The 9,261-nt window shown below is 35.1% G+C and overlaps 1 long non-coding RNA gene across 4 annotated transcripts; it reads right to left on the bottom strand.

The window, feature by feature from the left end:
* Positions 1-1,356: 1,356 nt before the first annotated feature.
* Positions 1,357-8,974, bottom strand: LOC137026562 (uncharacterized). 4 transcript variants are annotated; one of them, XR_010895884.1, is made up of 8 exons: positions 8,862-8,974; positions 8,409-8,481; positions 8,123-8,274; positions 2,705-3,013; positions 2,519-2,576; positions 2,343-2,421; positions 2,081-2,133; positions 1,360-1,954 (listed from the first exon to the last, which is right to left on the bottom strand). It is a non-coding gene; the product is annotated as an uncharacterized lncRNA (long non-coding RNA). The 4 variants fall into 4 exon arrangements; XR_010895883.1 differs by having other exon boundaries at positions 2,519-2,869; positions 2,960-3,013; XR_010895885.1 differs by having other exon boundaries at positions 1,357-1,954; positions 2,519-3,013; positions 8,387-8,481.
* Between the last annotated feature and the right edge of the window lie 287 nt (positions 8,975-9,261).

The raw sequence follows: 9,261 nt of genomic DNA, 5'->3' as shown, positions 1-9,261 counted from the left end.
AATGTAATCTCCTCAGCTGACCATTTTACATTAATTCTAAATGAATGAAAGCCCCTGTTGGGAGTGTTCTCATACTGCCAATGTAAAAGTCCTTGACTGGTGCCCTGAACTAGGAAAAGGGGGGGGAGTGGTCATCTGATGAACTCATAACCACACCTTAAAGGTGCCCACGAACGTTTTTTTACAAGATGTAATATAAGTCTAAGGTGTCTCCTGAATGTGTCTGTGAAGTTTCAGCTCAAAATATCCTATAGATTTTTTTTTTATTAATTTTTTTTAAATGCCTATTTTGGGGCACCATTAACTATGCACTGATTTCACTCAATGCCGCCCCTTTAAGACGCGAGCTTCCTGCCACACGAGCTGTCAACTATATTACAGCGTATTTACAAAGTTCACACAGCTAATATAACCATCAAATGGATCTTTACAAGATGTTCGTCATGCATGCTGTATGCATGCTTCAAATTATGTGAGTAAAGTATTTATTTTGATGTTAAAAGTTTAATTCTGAGTGAATCTGAGGCTGGGCTCCATGGCTAACGGCTAATGCTACACTGTTGGAGAGATTTATAAAGAATGAAGTTGTGTTTATGAATTATACAGACTGCAAGTGTTAAAAAATTAAAATAACGACAGTCTTGTCTCCGTGAATACAGTAAGAAACGATGGTAACTTTGACCTCATTTAACAGTACATTAGCAACATGCTAACGAAACATTTAGAAAGACAATTTACAAATATCACTAAAAATATCATGATATCATGGATCATGTCAGTTATTATCGCTCCATCTGCCATTTTTCACTATTGTTCTTGCTTGCTTACCTAGTCTGATGATTCGGCTGTGCAGATCCAGACGTTAACTGGCTGCCCTTGTCTAATGCCTTTGATAATTGTTGGGAACGTGGGCTGGCATTATGCAAATATTGGGGGCGTACACCCCGACTGTTACGTAAGAGCTGAGATTGAGATTCGCCTGTTCTTCGGAGGTCGTTTAAACAAATGAGATTTATATAAGATGGAGGAAACAATGGAGTTTGAGACTCACTGTATGTCTTTTCCATGTACTGAACTACACTCTAAGAAGAAAAGGTTCAAAAATGAACCTTTTGAGGTTCCTGGCGATTGCAACTGTGGGGGAACCTTAAAGGTTCATTTTTGAACCTTTTTAAAAAGGTTCTAATTGGAACCTTCACTTAAAGGTGCATTAAAGCCCCATTAAGGTTCCATTTTGAACCTTTTCCTTTTAGATAGCAATAACATATATTAATAATAATTAAAATATAATATAAATTATACATTAACTATATGTCTTATATATAACTTGTATAACTATATCTTAATCCCATTTCAAAACACTGAATACAGAACACAATGATTGTCTATAAAATGTTTAATACATAAATATAAAATGTGAGCACAGGCACCAATGGACAGAGAAAAAAGGAATATTGTTTTTTATAATTCAAATAAATAAATAAATAAACAATCAAATAAATAAATTAATTCATTCATTAATCTATACATTTCCATCAACTTTTAACAGAATGTAGCTGAATATCTATCATTTTTATATTATTAAATTTTTCATTTATATATAATTTTTAAGATAATGTTTAAACAGGACATTAAACAGGACATTTTTATTTTTCAAATAATGTTAGAGTGTTTCTCGGCTTTGAAGCATATTCAAGGTTGAAGATGAAGTACATTGTCATTAGAATAACATGGTCATATGACCTGGTCATATCGTCTACTTCACAGACCTTCTCCCCTTGCATCATTATTTCTAAAACAGACTGCATCCAAGTGTAACCCGTGCGGCTCGCTTATGCCCAGCGTGATGTGCGGCCAGCGACACCGGGTATTAAAACTTGGTCTGCGTTGTTACGTTGTGTGGATGCAGAAACAGACACGGGACAGCAAGCAGTCGATTCACTGGATCTTTTTACTGAGTAAAAGAGAAAAATAAGCAGCCTCAGACTGAGTGGCCCTTATAACACTCTCTTCCATCGAATCACATTTCAAAAGGGCGGAAGAAAACATGAACATAAGGAAAATAATATAGAAAACATACCTGTTTAACAGAGACAAATAAGCAGCCTCAGATCGAGTGGCCCTTATAACACTCTATAAAACAAATATGGTGCGCCTCCATTACCATGTGCTGGTCTCACATAAAGACAGAAATATATCTCAAAGAATGTAAAATATCAAAAATAATCCCAATGATAGATAAAACAGTACTTTACATATACATATTGGGTTGAAATAAAGATATAAAAGATATAATTAACATTAGGATTAAATAAAATTAACAGGATGACAAAGAAACCTACCTCTTCCATCGAATCACATTTCAAAAGGGAAGAGGAGGAGACAGGACAGGAAATTAGGTCATACTGTGACCTCGCATCACTTAAAGGAGAAGCGCACCTTTAGATCAGGTATCATAAAACGTATATGAACAATTTTGTGTGAATTATAACAATATTTACTAGTATACTTTGTATACCTGTTACACAAGGCACCATTTACAGTATATACAGCACAGGGTTGGGTGTACGTGGTTCCTAAACAAGAAGAGAATAATGTTATATTCAGTATAACATGTATGTATTCAATATAAACGTATTAAATGATACATAATTTCCATTATTATTTGCTTTTAAGTCACAATTTGAAACACAATTTTACTCACAACTGAGGGGACATTAAGGGCTGGATATAATGATAATATTTCCTTTGTGGAGTGATGTTTCATATAGTCTGTCCTCTCACTCTTTGTCCGTGTCATTTAGTCCTCTAAAAGGATTTGGTGATCTCCAAGCATTTGGTTTTCATTTTATCCAAGTGGATCCCAATGCTGTAATCATCTTCTCCTGAATAAATCTACCCACAAAAATATGTCTGCTATTCTTAAAAAACTTAAGTTGATTCTGTCTGGGACACTTACCCCAACTGCCCTTGACCTCTTTTGATACACATCTTGGTCAGACAGATTGTCCATCTAAAAACAAAAGAAATATATTATTAAGCAAGTGTGTAATTTTAGAGAATGGTGGAGAGTAAAAACAGTTCTCTATATTTCCAGGTCTCCAACAAGCGAACAATTCAACAAGGTGTGCTCAGCCATTGTTACAAAATACCAGTGCCCGGTTGCATAAAGCACCTTAAGTGTAATTTTCCCATAAGATCGCCCTTATGTTTCCCTTAAACTTAACGGTTATTTTCTGCAACACCCTTAAGTGTTACTTAAGGGTTTCTTTAGGCGAAACATCATAAACCCTAAGAATATCCCTTAAGTAATCCTTTTAAAAACGATGTGTTGCATAAAGCCCCTTAACTGTCATTTCCCTAAGTATAACATAAGGTTTGGAAAACTTCACCTTTTTCCCCAAGTGTTACAAGGAGTGAGCAGGTTCAATCCAAGTATTCTAACAAGACACGATCGACTGCTTTATATGATGAACAAATTGTAATTTAGGTGTTTATTCACATAAACATTGATGGAATTACATACGTATTTATATCTCTTATGGTCAACGGATGCGGAAATGTGTGCATCACGTGCAAGAACAAATCTCATTGGTTCTTGTGTTTGCGCGCACATTCAAGCTTCCAAAACAGCCTTATTCAGTCTTTCAATGAATGGACATAAATGATGAGAGAATATTAAAAATATCTTTATTTGTTATCCAAAGATGAATGAATGTCTTATGGGTTTGCAATGACATGAGTGTGAGTGAATGACGGCAGAAATCCCAATTTTAGTATTAACAAATAACGTGTCCATGGCAACAGCAGAATTTTATAATGGCAAAACCTGGATTGCTGTCGTGAAACACTTAACGGTTTCTTTTACCTAAGAAAACAGGTATTATACAACACCCTTAAGTCATTCCTTAGTTAAGGAGAAATCACACCTTACAGTATTAGTTCACTTTCCATTTAAATTTTCCTGATAATTTACTCTCCTCCATGTCATCCAAGATGTTCATGTATTTCTTTCTTCAGTTGAAAAGACATGAAGGTTTTTGATGAAAACATTCCAGGATTATTCTCCTTATAGTGGACTTCACTGGACCCCAAATGGTTGAAGGTCAAAATTACAGTTTCAGTGCAGCTTCAAAGAGCTTTAAATGATACCAGATGAGGAATAAGGGTCTTATCTAGCGAAACGATCGGTCATTTCTAATTTGGTTTTAATATGTATATGCTTTTATATAAACAAATGATCTCCTTCAAGTGGTTCTGCCACTTCCGTATTCTTCAAACAGCATACCCTATACGTCCTTCGCCTTCCCTATTCAACTTATGGAACGAATGCAGCACCAGTTCCGTTTTTTCCGTAAGTAGAATAGGGAAGGCGTAGGACATACAGCATAAGCTTTTTGAAGAATACGGAAGTGCGGTTTTGCCGGAACCACTTGAAGGAGATCATTTGTTTATAAAAAAGCATATACATTTGATTTTTTTTAGAAAATGACCAATCTTTTTGCTAGATAAGACCCTTATTCCTCATCTGGTATCATTTAAAGCTCTTTGAAGCTGCACTGAAACTAATTAGGTGGACCCCAAACGGTTGTGGGTCAAAATTAAGTCCACTATAAGGAGAAAAATCCTGGAATGTTTTCATCAAAAACCTTAATTTCTTTTCGACTGAAAGAAAGACATGAACATCTTGGATGACATGGGGGTGAGTAAATTATCAGGAAAATTTTATTTGAAAGTGGACTAATTTAAGATATTTTGTTGAAATCCGATGGCTCAGTGAGGCCTGCATAGCCAGCAATGACACTTCCTCTCTCAAGATCCATTAATGTACTAAAAACATATTTAAATCAGTTCATGTGAGTACAGTGGTTCAATATTAATATTATAAAGCCACGAGAATATTTTTGGTGTGCCAGAAAAACAAAATAAGGACTTAAATAGTGATGATGAGTGTGTCGAATCAGCAGTTCGGAGCGCCAAAGTCACATGATTTCAGCAGTTTGGTGGTTTGACGCGCAATCCGAATCATGATTCGACACGCTGATTCATAACGCTCTGAAGCTTAACACTAGAAGTCCCAGAGATTTGTAACCCTCCTTTAGCCAAGTGGATGCTAACTGGCTAGTCTTTTGGCTATCATTAGCATCAATTCATATGTAAATATGGTCATTACCTGAGCAATCTGCAGGGGGGTTGGGGGTGTGTGTGTGAATGGTTGCTGGTGGCTTGTTTGTATGTGTGGGGGAGGGAGGGCTGCTAAAAGCAGAGAACTTGATTGACCATGGGCCGGTTTCAGAAAGGAGGTTAAGTGAAAACTCTGACTATGTTAACCCTGAAATGAAGTGATGTTTAAAAAGTTAACTCACTCATTCATACTGCAAAAATGCTTTTCATACTAAGTTTTTTTTTATCCTATTTCAAGTAAATAAAAAAAAAAATCTTAAATCAAGATGGATTTTCTATATGAGAAAATTATATATGATATTTAGTCTTGTTTCCTGGGGGGATCTAAATTAAGTGCATTTTACTTAAGTAAAATTATCAATATCTGCCAGTGTGGTAATAAAAATAATCTTAATGCAAACGGAAAGTGTTGGAGTGTCTACCCAGGTGAAAAAAATACACTTTATTTTAGTACACTTATACACTTCCATAATGTCCAGTGCTCTATTTCCGTGCACTTATTTTGTACTTAATATACTAAAAGCTCTTCTTTAGTACTTCTTAAGATAATCTTAAGAACATCTAAGTGTACTCAACTGTGCTATTTTGAGGCACCATGAATTTGAACTAAAATGTGCTTTAACATACTATCTCTGTATAGAAAAATGTATTTAGTTACCACTTGTAGTACACTTGAACCCATCTTTCAAACACTTTTAAAAATGGACTTATGATGTATTTCAAATATAAGATTAATATATAATGAATATATACAAAATGTATTTATAATATATTGCCAGGCAGTGCCAGGATTGTGAGTGATTGCTGGAATGTACTCACTCACTTTTTAATATTATTTGTAAATATGTGTACAAATGGTTGGTTTCTTTATTTTATTTTGTACTATTTTTATCAATAGATCTCAGCAACAAAGGAAAAAAAAAACATGTGTGTTGATTTCTCCCTAAGATGGCAAAGTGAAACACAAGTTTCCTTGAAGTGGCTCAGCATGGCCCCACATTGTTTACATAACAAAAGCAACTGTTCACAGCTGATTAAGGATATTAGCCTAAAGACTTCCAGCCCATCGGCTGTCCTGCGGGTTTTATAGGTAGAAAAGCCAAATGGCTGCTCTCTGGGACTTCTAGTGTTAAAGGGGGGTATAATGCTATATTCTGACTTATTTACACTGTTAAAGGGTTGGATTCTCATGCTAAACATGGCCAAAGTTTCAAAACACGAGTTGGACGAATGACGGAGTACTGTATTTCTGTGCCAAAAATACTACACCAGCTTCCTGCAGCAGTGTTTTGAATTTGGCCATCACTAAATAAGTTGTTATTTAGTTTTTTTTGGCACACCAAAAATATTCTCGTCACTTTATAATATTAATATTGAACCACTGTACTCACATGAACTGATTTAAATGTGTTTTTAGTACATTAATGGATCTTGAGAGAGGAAATGTCATTGCTGGCTATGAAGCCATCGGATTTCAACTAAAATATCTTAATTTGCATTTCGAAGATTAATGAAGGTGTTACAGGTGTAGAACGGCATGAGGGTCAGTAATAAATGAACTAACCCTTTAAGGTGCTTTATGCAACCGGGCACAGTTCTTAAGAGACAAGACTGGAAGAGTGTATGTAAGAACATGTCAAAGAGCCCTTCAGTTTATATATATTAGCTATGTAAGTGAAAAGGTGTTATTTCATTTGGCATACTTACATCTACAATACTTGCCATATTTTTAGTGTCACAAGTCCTTGGACCCTTGGTAAAATAACCCATTTCCTTACTTTGCTAAACCTGCTACGAATTTAATTTAGTCTTTCAATACCAGCCAAATGTGATCTTTCTTGAATTAGTTTTTAAGCATCTCATGCCATGTGTCACTTACCTGGTTCCTTACCTGTTCGTCTCATAATTGAGATCCCTCACCTTCATCATCCTTTGTCTTCAGTCCAGACCAATCCGCTCACCATCATCTACAAATACAAAGAGACTGTTATCATCCAGCTGATTTCATTCAACCTGTCATCATTCAATCTACTAACCTGTTTATTCTCCCCATCTCTGCCACCTGCAATAATAAACCTTTGTGAACTGTATTACGTTGTCTCCTTCTGTCCGTGACACCATGACTCCTTTAAAAATAATATTATTTAAAATACTATAAAAGGCTGGGCTATGTTATAATGCAGGGCTCTTTGACACGTTCTTAAATACACTCTTCCAGTCTTGTCACTTAAGACTGGTTTTTGGTAACCAGGGCTAAACTAACCTTGTTGTATTGTTTGCTTGCTTTACCTGAAATTAAAGAGAGGCAATTTTACCCTCCATCTTTCTTTAAAATTATGCACTTACCTGTACTTCACTGTGGGAATTAACATATATATGTGCACATCTGATCAAACAGATTATTTTTTAACTCCATTTGCTTTGTGATAAAAAAAAAAAAAGTAATAAATAAATTTTATAAAGAAAAAAAAAATCTCCACTCTCCTTAAGTTTTTTTGTATTGCTAGTGGGGTAGCTGATAAATTTCTGGTCACCCTGTTTGAGCAATACGTTGTGTTGAGATTGATCCATGTGAAATACCAAATCAAGTCCTACAGAAACAAAAAACTGCAGAGAGGTGCATGTTATAATGGTACTACTAACAGCTCAGTAATTTGTAATGATAGCAATATAGTTTAGCTAAAAGTATGTGGAAACCTAACCATCACACCTATACAAGTTGATGGGCATCCCATTCCAAAAACGGGAATGCAATATAAGTTTAAAGCAATGTAAGTTGTTTTGGATAACAGTGTCAACTAAATACATACATGTGAGAAAATGCTAGTCACTGAATTCTTCAGTACAACCTATTAAGTAATTAAAAAATGTTAATAATAATTAATAGAGGTGTCCACATACTTTTTTAAAACTTTAAGAGTAGATGTAATAAACTTACACATGAATGGTGTTTGTGGTCTTGGTAGGCATCTCAGTCTTTAGGTTTTCTTCTAATCTTATGAATTTAACTTGATCCTTCAATTTAGGGAATATTTTAGGTATCATAGTTTTCAGTTAGGTTCATTCAAGTGTCTGCATCAATTCCATTGTCTGTTAAAACAACAGGATTCAATAGTAGAATGTCATATCTGCTTAACTGTGAAAATGTCTGTTTTGCTGCAATAGGGAAGTTAAACAGAGTGTGCATTTTTGTGAGATAAACCTTGAAATGTAGGGATGATCACCTGGAAACTGTTGCCATCAACCAGTCAGCCACATGGATTTTCCAGTGAATCAGCTCTGAGCTCATTCTTGCCTCTATATGCAGAGAAATATTGCAATTTAGAAAACAATGCGTTATAAAATATGAATAAAAATAAACTTTTCATTTTTTACTAAATTCTCTCTCTCTCTCTCTGTGTGTGTGCGCAAACACACGCGCACACACAGTAAGGATAAAAAACGGCAAAATATCTTGAAATAGTACATGTGGAAAAGGTGTAGTAAGTGGTACACCCGGAATTATTTCTCCAGGCCGTTAAATTGACAATATTGTGGCCGCATTAACACGACGTGTCTGCTTAGGCCCGTCGTCATTTATTCATTATCACACACCTTAAAGTTATTATGACATTAAATAGGTGTTTCATAGCTTTTCAAAAAGTTAATAGTTTATTTGAGACGTTATGTTGTCTTACCTCAGATTTTTGTGTCGTTCCGCTCAGTCCCACTCGGTCCCGCTGCTGCCGCTTCAAAATTTGTAACGGTTTTTTCCACGTGACCACTGACATCATTGCGCGAGAGAGACTTGTGGAGATTCATTCAGTGCATTGCTTTGCGTACCAAAGCCCAGATACAGAAAACATTTAAAGCATTTTCAAGGATTTGCTTATTCATGCTTAAAAACGAAACAATATTAATAATCTCGTTTACTTTGAGTGAAAATAATGTACTTTTGAATTGCTAGTTATTTGTCAGTATTCTTATTTTGTAAAAACATTTAGGCACAAGCAATCTCAGCACATAAATGATTAACAACAGCTGTAGTAAAAGCAATAGTAGTAGTAGTAGTAGTAGTAATGATGATAATAATAAACT

The sequence above is a fragment of the Chanodichthys erythropterus genome, chromosome 9, assembly GCF_024489055.1.
Source record: "Chanodichthys erythropterus isolate Z2021 chromosome 9, ASM2448905v1, whole genome shotgun sequence".
NCBI classification, from domain to species: domain Eukaryota; kingdom Metazoa; phylum Chordata; class Actinopteri; order Cypriniformes; family Xenocyprididae; genus Chanodichthys; species Chanodichthys erythropterus.
This window is presented reverse-complemented; position numbering and strand designations above follow the sequence as displayed.